Raw genomic sequence first — 11,503 nt, forward strand, 5'->3', positions numbered from 1 at the left:
TGAGGATCTTTTCCCTCCTCGGTGCTACATAGCAAACCCTTTTGAAATTTCCAAAAGCAACTTGGTTGTTGCATGGGTGGTGGTGTGGAGAAAGTATGTTGTTGAAAGAAAAATGTTTAAAATCACATTGAGCACGCTGATGTAGCATGCTAGATCGCACCCACTACTAAGAGAACTACACTCCCCAGCCCTGTTGAATCCAGGCCTTAAAGAAATGGTAAAACACCTGCTCCCTCCTGTCAGAAGGTAGCAGCCCAGATACCTGGTCATACAAAGAATATCAGGGCTGTATCCTACAACTGGACAAGTTTATGATTCAACCTCCGTACCTAGCAGTCCAATCTTCCTGTTGTCTGGATTGGATTATAGTAAATATGATTACTGCTGCTTTGAGATGCAGTTTGTAAAAAGCTTGTGTAAAGCATGAACAGTATGTATCTGTCTGAAAAGTAATATATATAGTAAGGTGTCACACTCAAGCTTTATCTTTCCTCTTCCAATTCAGGAGGTGGGATGGCTTGAGGGCAAATAGTGAGCCTGAAGCTTGGTCATGCTTGAACAGAGGAGATCTGACTAATGCTGTTGGATATTGATTTGTGGCTTCATGTAACAGAGTGGTGGTTGTGAAAACATAATCTGAGCCCTAGTTGGGAGAAGAAAATTGTTGCAGTATTTTGTGTAGTGCTGTGCTTTAGTGTGGTGATCACTTTTAACTAATTTTTGCAGTGGCTGGAAAATGCTATGGTTTTACAGTGAGATTTTCACACCGGATTCTTAAGAGAGAAACCAGAACTTTGTGCTCAGATGAGATTGCTGTTGTTCAGAAACTACTTAACTTTCCAATTTATTGCACTTGTTTAGATGGCAATGCTTACACAAGGATGCTTGTATGAAAAAAATATTTTTTTTTTTACCTCAGAACCCTCCAGGGCAAATTTGGGAGAAGCCTAGCATTTCCTGTCCAGAAAGTTGTTTTCAGCCCATAGTCAGCACATTAAGCCACCATTTCACCCACTTTTGATTAACATCTGCACAAAATACAAACGCTTGCTCACTATTTTGTGACAATCTTGGCATTCATGAATATTTCAGACACTTAGCCAATTGCTTACACTGACCATAGATGGAGGTGGTCCAGCAGCCAGCCACATGCCCTTGAGGCCATAAGTGGGGCATGGGATGCTAAGTATCTCCTCATGTTCATCCATCTACTTTGTCTACAGTCAAATCCAACTTGTGTACTCAGCTGCCCCTGTGAATAACAGGATTATTTTAACATTCTCCTCTCCCACAGCAGCTTTCTGCCACCATTTACACAAATCAGTACATGAACTGGAGCATTTCTTGCATGATCCTGTTTAGTGTTGAATAATTTAGTACTGAAGTTCTTGAAGGAGCACTAGTTTTGAAAGAGCTGCCAGTAGTGGAATATTTTTGCCTACTTTCCTACATCTATTGATAAAAAAGTAAGGTGAAAGGAAACATTTTCACCAATTAAGAGTTACCATACTTCTACTTATGAATTTATGGTAGAATAATGATTGCAGCTTCCTACTGGGAAGATGCTGAACCATACAATATTAATGATAGTTCAGATGACCAGTGGCAGTGTCACTTGACTCACTACTACTTCCTGTTCCTTAAAAAAAAAGTTTCTCAGTGTATTTACAGTAATGTACTCAAGACCATGTTTCCACTTTCTCATGTCAGTCATGGCATCCCCAAACTACAGCCCTGCTTACGTCATAAATTAGTGTGACTAAGCAGGAAGCAAGCACATGCAAACCAGCACTGTGTGATTCACACCACAATGTAGGAAAGGAGGGGAGTAGTTAGGTGCAATCCAGCAGGTATGAGAAACCTCTTTACAAATGTAGGGCAAGCTTCTCCTACCTCTGTGAATGGGGAAACTTCACCCCAAGAACCCACATTCACTCAAGTGCAGGAGACACATGCCAGTAGTAGAGATCAGCGGTAAAATAGTCACAGCAATAGATGGGACTCTTAATTTTGTAGAGTAGATTATATTCTTCAGATTCACACACAGCCAGACAATAAGCAGCATCAGCACAATTCAGTGATACCTTCCAAACAGGCAAAAGCTGAGCAGGGCCAGTGAACGATGGTCTAGGCCAGCGTTTCCCAAACTTGGGTCTCCAACTGGTTTTGGACTGCAACTCCCATCATCCCTAGCTTGCAGGACCAGTGGTCAGGGATGGGAACTGTAGTCCAAAAACAGCTAGAGACCCAAGGTCTCATTGAAAAAGGAGGAGCTCTAGTTCTCCTAAATTAAGAGGTGCAACTATTACCAATAGTGGCCCTTCAGCAAGTAAAACAGGCAAGACAGAACTTTCTTATTAGGACTTAAGATGCAATGCACAGGTTTTTTATTGGGAGCCAGGGGTCTTCTACATGCGCAGCAGACAATTAGTCTCCTTTCAATGGGTACTCTCTTGTTTATCCATAAACAGCTCCTCAGCCGCAACCAAGACCAGAAGAAGCTGTGGTGCTCACACCAGGACCCAAATGCACAACCCTTAGAAAAGAGTCTTAAAATATCCACAAAGCATGTTTGTCCAAGCTCCTAGCTAGTGCAAGTAAACAAAAGATGCCAAATGTAATCATAAAATAGGCTTTTATTCCATAAATCAGTGTTTAAAGTATCTGTTCATCTTGAGACATTCTGTCAGTGCTTGGATACAATGAAAGTTCTCTGCTTAACGAAGATGACTCGGAACAGATTATAAGCAGTCGGTACAAATGTACTGAATCTCACAAGCAAGATAGCTGATGTTTCATCATGGTTCCAGCCATACACACAAGCTCACACAGTTCTGTGCCTTGGGAAGAATTTTCTGCAGGGATCCGTATGTTCACGGTCAGAATTCTGTTGAAGGAAAAGATTAAAATGACACAAACATACAAATATTGGGGAAAGCTATATGTTCTCATCCAAGGGGAAGAGGCAAATCACACAAGTGTTTTGAAGATACTGTGTCCAACTGATAGATAAAATAAAATCTGTCACCTTTAGAGAGAGAGAAATCAAAAGTGTACATAGCTAACACCATACAATTAAAGGAATTATTTGCACATAATAGAAAGCATAAGCTGAGAATACAGAAAAGAGTTACTGAGCTTCGGTGGGAGCCAAAAGTAAACATTTGCTTCTGCAATACACCATTACTATTTGTAATCTTAACATGAGTTAGAAAGAATAAAGGCTATATTGACTTGTAACATCAAAGTGAAACAAGTTGTCATCCTAAAATAGTAATTATATCCAGGGAGGTGAAAACTAGCAAATTGCATATTTTACATACTAATACCCAAGTAGACAGCTACAGATCAAAGGGCTGTATGAACAGAACCAGCTGTCATAACTTTTCTCTGCCCTTCTGCCCCCCCCCCCCCCCAAATCCCCATTGGTGGTTGTCCTGTATAGCTATGAGTGTAGGAAGGAATCACCTGAACCAAGGCAGTAGACAAAGCTATACAATGCGGTATTTGTTTCCCAAGCAGCATGGGATTAAGCAGCCACATCTCCCTCCAGAAGGATGTCAACCAAACTTAAATCACCCTATGCAAAGCTACTTCTGAGATGGCATTCTTTTTCTGTGCAAAATGCCTGGTTTCTCATTTAAGCAGAAAAATATTAGCAACTTTGCCTGACCAGGCTCTTAGCTATCCATTCCACTGACGCATCCAGGGACTTCCTTACAAAGACCATTCCACATTGCTAAAGCTTATTACCACACATAGAAAACTGCTTTCTTAGACTCCAACAATGAAAGCAGGAAGCCAGGTGAGTAGACCAGTTTCAGCCAACAAGCAAAAAACAAAACAAAAAACCAGCAATGAAAATCAATTAGCTGCATTTTCATTTGCTGCTACTTGCGGTGAAAATGGAAGAATAAGTGTCTTTATTCTACACAGGCAGAGCTTTACAGAGGAAAAACACACTGAGATGCCTATGATTGGATTTTATTTGTGCGTTGGACTAGCTCCATAAGGATTAGCACTTGGAGAATGAGTTCACTATCAGCATATATGATTATGCAATTCTGACACAACAAAGCACAAAAGGCAACATGAAAATTAAGAGGGAAAAACCTTCACACTACATAGCTAGCAAATATTGAGAAATTGTCTTACCTTTCTGGATGGCTTGGTGATTAAACAAAGCACTGATTTCCAAATGCTCTCTGGAACGGGATGTAAGCAACTTGAAAGGCACCTGGCAAATAGCAAAAAGAAGTTACATTTCTAGAAAGCCTGGCTGTTTTTCCCTCCTAGGCATTCCCTCTGCTCCAACACTTCTGCACAAATGGCAATATCTGTATTCTAAGTTGCCTGGTTCAATAAATTACAGTAAAATGCTCCAGCTGACAGTGCCTATTCCTTCTCTATACTGCTGTCATTATCAGTCTAGACCCTCATAGCTCAGTCAGTAGAGTGTGAGGCTCTTAATCTTAGATCCCTGCCTTACAGGGTTCGGCTAGATGATCCTCGTGGTCACTTCTCTACAATTCTATTATCAATGTGCACATTATTGCTTTCAGCATTAAAGGGCATCAACTGGTAGTATAAAGTTTTCTTCTAGTTGTGGCTTTATGGAGCTAGAATACCGTTCCGGAGAGGCAGGAACAATTGAGAGACCAGAACCTGGGGAAAAACAGGAGGAAGGTGCCTGAATCACTGTTTGCAAGACAGATTGTTTTCCCAGGGGTGGAACGCTAAGGCTAGAACAAGTATTATACCTTTGACATTATCATAATCCAAACATTAACAGCAGCATGTAAATTATTTATGATGTATTAATTTAAAATGCATTTTAAAAGCAGGCATCTGATCAAACTACACTTCCAAGTTTCTAAAAACTGTAATACCCAGTTTAGCCAGATCAGTAACTGGAAGAACACCCATAGCTTTTCCAGGATTCTCTAATCACTGTTCATCTCCATCTCAAGTAGCCATGGAGAGCCTCGCCTGACAAAAATATTTAACAGCTGCTATGAAGCTGAACTGCTTTTCCTTTCTTTGGAAACATCATTGTTAGTAGCTCTTATGGGCAGAAGAAAAGCAGTGAGCAGACAGCAGGAAAAAAGGCAGGCGGCAATGGTGGAGTGTGCAAGCAACAGGAATGTATTCAGCTGCTTCCTTCTCACCTTAGCACACAGTGGGACACACTCAAGTTTTGCAGATTAAAAGTGTTACTCTATGAAGTCTTAGCAGCCTTTCCCAATATATTTTTGTGCCACAAAGCAGCAAGAACTGTAGCCTACTCTTGGATATTACTTTCAATCTATGATAATAGAAGCAGTCTTGTGATGAAATGCAGCATGGGAGCTGATTCACATTGAATTGGCTCACTTCTAACACAACATCAGTTAATGCTTTTGCATTGTGAGAGATTCTTGGGCTCTCAGGCATTGTGGTTTGAATACGAGGGAAAACACATCTACTAGTTTGCTGGTCTGAATGTAACAGTAAATCAAGGTTTGACATAAGGAGGTTGAAATCAAAGCCTGCAAAGTGAGGGGGCAGCACATAAGCTCAAGCCTCATTCATATAACATCAAACAAAAATTCAACCCAACATGTGAACCAAGCCATTCATTCCTCCCATTGTGTTCACTGTGTTTCTTTAAAAAAAAAAAAAAAGACCTTTACACATATGTTAATAGCATGGATTTGTGTATTCAGCTGTAGCCACTTTCTGTACCACAAACTCTGTGAGTTAGTACAATGTCCAAGGTTTCTTTCTAATAAACCTACAGTGGCAACTGCCCAAGTTGAACATCTGAGCTTCTAAGGATAATTACTTCCTTTGAAGTGTACAACCCAGCTAGCTTCCCCCTCCCTAAAATAAAATCAGACACTCACACCTTGTTTCATTTAAGAACTGGGACAAAAGGCAAATAAAGGAAAATAAAAACGCAGCTACATCCATTTCCTTCCCTTCTTGGTTCCCAGGTTTATGAAGACCTATTCAGATACATGCTAGAACAAATAACCTCACTAAGTCAAGCCCTAATTGCTTAACAGCTCATGCGTAACAAAAACAAAAGCATCAGAACTGAGTCTCCCAACAGAGACATCAAACAGCATTCACCACATAAAGGACAGCATGTGAGCTACGATATGAAGTACTAATTTGCTATGTGAAACATAGTTAATAGTCATCATCACAATATCTGTACATGGCTAAGTTTATTTTGCAAAGACACAGAATAATCTTGTGATAAAAAAGGTAAAGGGACCCCTGACCATTAGGTCCAGTAGTGACTGACTCTGGGGTTGCGGCGCTCATCTCGCCTTATTGGCCGAGGGAGCCGGCGTACATCTTCCGGGTTGTGGCCAGCATGACTAAGCCGCTTCTGGCAAACCAGAGCAGCGCACGGAAACGCCGTTTACCTTCCTGCCGGAGCAGTACCTATTTATCTACTTGCACTCTGACGTGCTTTCGAACTGCTAGGTTGGCAGGAGCAGGGACAGAGCAACAGGAGCTCACCCCGCCGGGATTCGAACCGTCAACCTTCTGATTGGCAAGTCCTAGGCTCTGTGGTTTAACCCACAGCACCACCCGCGTCCCAATCTTGTGATAGTTTGGTCTTTATTATTTTCATTCTGTAAGGATTGAAGTTCACACCCATTTCCCACCCATCACCCTAGCAGGATCACTTTAATAATAGCAGTCTACTAGGAGGCAACGTCTATGGCTGGAGTATTTGGTCTACCTACAGTGCAGCTGTGTTTCCTCTCCCAACTGCAATCACAATGCAAAATATACACTGTACTGTGTGTGTCGGGATCAACTATTCAGAGCCAGGGTTAAGACCCACCGTCTCAGTCGTAGTTTACAGCCATCTTGTCTCCGGCATCAACATATGAAGTGCAGCAGCCGTGGCTCAGCTGTCCCACTCATCCTATGTTCCGTGCAAATTATCTTCCTCTTGAGTTAGATAGCCCAGCTTCAAAACGGCAGCAGCATCCTCCACCCCATGGCTTTTGGCACCACAAGGTCCTTTGCAAGGTGCTCCAAGTTTATTTGTCATCACCATGCCGAACACGTCCCTCTGATGCCTCATTGGGTTAAGTTTCAAAGAAAGAAATTGCTGCTGGAATAAGAGATACAAAGTGTCAGCATTTTGTGCAAGAGATTATAGGCCCCAGCTCAGTATGAGCTTGTCACCCCCTTCTCAATCAATTCTGTCCTATTATCCCCCTTGTCAAATCAGAACCAACACTCTGCTCATGGCACGCAAAGGTCTTTGCATGTGGGACACTATTCCAACAAGGTAAGAGTTTTAGAAAAGGGGAGAAGTTCCTGCCAAATTAGGTGCGAGCTCACCCATCCACTTAAACTCAGTATGAATCAATGAAGATTTTCTGCTGGGGTGTTCAGCCCATCATGTCTTGGCCTGCTAGGGAGGATGGTTCTACATGGCTTAAGGTTCTATCTCTTTTTGACTTTGAATTCTCCTTCCACGTGTTAAAGGGAGACTGCCCTACTGTTTGAAAACCACTGTCCTGGGTAGTTAAGTGCAAACATCCGTAATAAATACAGTCAGGTGTGACCAGCAGTTACTAATGGTCTCTTTCTGGCAATTCCTAGATGTCCTGGACAAAGCAAGATACAGTACCTCATTTCTCAAATTATTGCATGATTTGCAGACAACCCAAGGGGAAGGCTCTTTCTTCATAACAGGTTAGAGAGACTACTCTCTCTCTGTCCAAGTTCTCTGACACACACAAAGACGGAGCCTGCCTCTTTTAGTGCCTCATTTAGAAGATATACCAAGCATCTCTCTTGCTGTTTCCTAGTGTGTTGAAAGCCCAGGGTAAGTGAAAAGCTGACCCAGCTCTTCCCCATGTGTGCCAGAGGATTCTGTGTAGGAGAGGAGCCAGTGGCCAATACAAATGGCTCACTACTAAGGCCAGCAATAATTTGTGGAGCCCTGCTTAAAATTCTCATGAACAGTCCTGTATTTTCTGTATCCAACCTGTAGAAAGAAACACCAAGCAAGTTAGCCACAGGTGGCAAAATGAAGATAAATTACAGAGGAGGAAGGACATCCTCTCCCCACCCCATTCCAACTTGTGTGTCACAGATGACAAGATGACTATGCGGCCTAAAGCATGATGAATATCTACCTCATGCTCTGTAAATGTCACAACTGTTTAATTTTGTGTTGATTTGAAAACTGGTGTAAAATTATGTTGCTTGCAAATATGCAAATCCTTCTTAACTGAAACAATTTAAATACTGTGAAGGAGGTGCCGGCATACTTTCCCCTGCAAATATCAAACAAGTGCTTCTTGAAAGTGGGGTACAAGATGGAGTTCAAACTGCTGGAAGTACAAAGTTTTAATCTGAAAACTTAGGCACAGTACTGGGCCAAGAGGTCAGAACCTGCTTGTGCTTATGAAATTCTCTGTCGCAAAATGTGCCTAGAACAATGGGAGTTTCGAACACTGCCCCTAGTTCCATAATTACCATCCTGAACCACCAGTGCATTCATAAGGACATCTGGAGTGCAAAGCATACAAGCACATAAAAGATGGGCTTAAGTGATTTAAGAAGCATGAATCCTAAGACAAGAGTTAGTACTTGCAAGGCCCTCGTGAAATTTTATTTTATTCTCTTGTAATCCTCAGTAAAAAGCTCTACTCATAATCATGGCAGAAGTTTCCGCTCTACTGATGACAAAAAAGCGCTCTCTTATGAAGCTACCTTCTTTTCATCACTTGGCAAGTTGATGGAGAGGACAAAATTCCTAACTCTTCTTCATGTTTATAAAGAATGGTCCTTTTGACAAGGTGGAAGGACTTTTGCAGATCTTCTCTTCAGGCTACCAGAAACTACTTATCATTTAAAAAAAACAAGGATGTCTGAGCAACTTGCATTTACTAGAAACAGAACACAGGCACAAAAAGTCTGCACTACAAGAAAGCACAGCTTGCTCCCCTTGCAGCACAAACATCTCTTAATCCACATTGAGCAGTGGCTCACAGATGGCATGCTGAAGGTATGAGATATGGATACCTATATATCTATCTGTATGGGAGGGAAGGGAGAGAGAAGCATACAGCATTTAGACTTGAGAGTATTCCTTTGCTTGGGACAATTTTTCGGCTGCAGGGCTAACCACACATACTTATGAGTAAACATGACTAGGAGAGTGCTATTAAAGCTAATACACAACATTAATCCTGCAGAGGAAGTCAAGTTAGTCTTTAATAGAAAATGTTTTAATTCTGCACAGTTGAAGAAAGGCAACAGCCGAAGCTTTTTGTGGGCTAGAGCCCCTCTTCATCAGACAACAGAAGTACTATTCTAGGTTGAAAGGTGCAGACATACATGGATTGTGGAGAGTAAGCTAACAGCCAGCGGGGCTGAATAATGGAGCAGGGCCCAGCTGCTTTATGGACAGCCTCCACGCGCAGATCTCTGGGCAGATCTCACGACGGCGCCCCATATCCCTTGAGGCGTCGCAGGATAGTTGGGCGTTTGCGGGTAGCTACTGGAGCAAAAAAAATTTGAAAACGTTATAGCCAAGTAGGGCTACGACAAGGCCCTTTTCACGAGGAAGGTACAGCCATTAAGCACTTTCAAGTAATACGAGGGTGGGAGAAAAATATGCCGCGTCCCAGACCCTCGCGGGGGTAAACTTCACTCCCCTGTTCTATCAAAAGGAAGAGCAAGGAGGGAAACCCGGAAAAGGAAGCCCCGCCCACTTATTGGCGGCTGCGCAAGTCCTGACGTCACACTCGGCTTCCGGTCCGCAGCCCCGCCCCACTACGCAACGTTTACCTCGGGCCGCTGAGGCAGTTTTCCGCGGTAACGGTCGCGGGGCTCGCGGCCCTCCTCGCCCCTCGACGTTCTCCACACAAAATACGGCTGTTTTTAAGCCAACGGACGGAGGTCGCATTCTCCCCCGCCACACACATTAAAAGGCCTCACCGCACCCACACCTACCTTGGCTTCGTTTACCTCAGGCCTCCGCCGGAGCCGCTCCTCAGCACCCCTTCACCTCCAGCCCTCTCAACGAAATGGGACCGAGACGTGACTGAAGAGCGCACAAAATGGCGCCAGGCGAAGGCGATGGGGAGGAAAAAAATAATGAAACCCTGACGGCCGGAGGACGCATGCGCGTTAGGACTCGGCTTTCCCTTCGCCGCCTCCGCAAGCTTCTGTTGGCCCCGCCCTCCACCTTTCCGTTTCCATGAGACAGGCGCGGGCAGCCAATCACTTCTCGCCATTCCTCCTCCTCATTTTCCCCCGCCCCGCCCACCCGCTCCTCAGATTCCTGCCCCTCCAAGTCCTCCTCCAATCGCCTCGCGGCGCTTCACATCCGGCCCCTGCAGGCCTCTCGCTCGCTTCCCCTGCTGAGCCCAGGGAGGCGGGGCGGGTGGAAACTTTGACTTAACTCCCTTTTTAAGCCCCCGGCCGTCCAACGGCGCTTCGCCCTTCCTCGGTTTGGACCAATGAAAAGTCTTTGATGATGGGGGGGGCGGGGAAACGAAGAAGAAGAAGTCGAGCGCGGGCGGGGGCGGAGGAAAGCGGCCGCCCAATCGCGTGGCGGAGAGCTGCCCTTCCGCAGTCCAATGAAAGGCGGGAGCTGCGCGCGGCGCCCGATCAGGGCGGGGCAGAGCGCCCCCTCGAGCGTCACGGGCGGGGAGGAGCCAATGGGAGGCCGCGCCGCGCAGATCCTGCTCAACAGCTTGTTATTTGGGTGTTGAGCTGCGCAAGGCAGCAGCAGCAGCAGCGCTGGGCCAGGGAGTCCCGCCCGCCGCCCGTCAGGGAGCCAGAGCGCGCGAGCCAGAGGCAGCCCGGGCTGCCGGGGGCGGGGAAGAGGCGGAGCCGAGGCGCGAGACCACAGGCCCGTCCTCCTTCCCCACCTCCCTCCCTCCCTCCCCGCTGCCGCCGCTCGCTCGCTCGCTCCGTCGTCGTCGTCGTCGTCCTTCGCCGCCGCCGCCGCCGCTTCTTTCCTGCTCGGGGTCGGACGGCGGAGACGCGCCCACGTCTTACACCGGAGGAAGGAAACGGGGCAGCCGCCGCCGCCGCCGGATCCTCGTCGGCGGTGAGTTGGTGGCGGGGCTGAGGGGGCCTGGCCGGGCTTGGAGGGAAGGCAGGGGACCCTGCGCTGGAACTCGGGATCCCCTCCGGAGGGTGCGGGAGGCCCGGGCGGGAACCTGCTTCTCTAACGCCTGGCCGGGGAGGCGGAGAAGCGCTGCCGCCTTCTGCCTCCTTCCCCTCACGGAGGAGCCACAACACACCGGCCAAGTCCTCCTTCCTCTTGCCACACTTTGAGCAGCCTCTCTTTCCCCGCCACATCTGGATGAGGCCCCTTCAGCTCGGGGCGGGCCTCCTTCCCATTACTTCTCTTTTCCCTTCTCCCCCCTCAGATAAAGCCCTTCGTCAGTTGCCTTGGCCTTCCTCAGAGGGGGGGTTGGAGGGGTTCTTGCCCCCCCCCGCTTGCCATCGCCTTGGCTGGGGG

General features: G+C 45.9%; 1 protein-coding gene and 1 long non-coding RNA gene across 5 annotated transcripts in view; one reads left to right on the plus strand and one right to left on the minus strand.

Annotated features, from left to right (window-relative positions):
- Positions 1-15: 15 nt before the first annotated feature.
- LOC308470303 lies at positions 16-10,597 on the minus strand. 2 transcript variants are annotated; one of them, XR_013982353.1, is made up of 5 exons: positions 9,982-10,597; positions 6,845-7,120; positions 4,156-4,237; positions 1,119-2,887; positions 16-1,028 (listed from the first exon to the last, which is right to left on the minus strand). It is a non-coding gene; the product is annotated as an uncharacterized lncRNA (long non-coding RNA). The 2 variants fall into 2 exon arrangements; XR_013982354.1 differs by lacking the exon at positions 16-1,028 and having other exon boundaries at positions 2,619-2,887; positions 6,845-7,117; positions 9,982-10,246.
- A 343-nt stretch (positions 10,598-10,940) lies between these two features.
- ARID4A (AT-rich interaction domain 4A) overlaps positions 10,941-11,503 on the plus strand; it is a 59,160-nt gene continuing 58,597 nt past the window's right edge. For 2 of the 3 annotated variants that reach the window (XM_081008806.1, XM_081008810.1), the window contains exon 1: positions 10,948-11,086. The gene's annotated coding sequence lies outside the window, so the exon portion shown is untranslated. Of the gene's footprint in view, positions 11,087-11,503 lie in introns of all 3 variants that reach the window. The other variant, XM_081008808.1, reaches the window with a different exon arrangement.

The sequence above is a fragment of the Podarcis pityusensis genome (assembly GCF_964106645.2).
Source record: "Podarcis pityusensis genome assembly, chromosome: 1".
Classification (NCBI taxonomy): Eukaryota; Metazoa; Chordata; class Lepidosauria; order Squamata; family Lacertidae; genus Podarcis; species Podarcis pityusensis.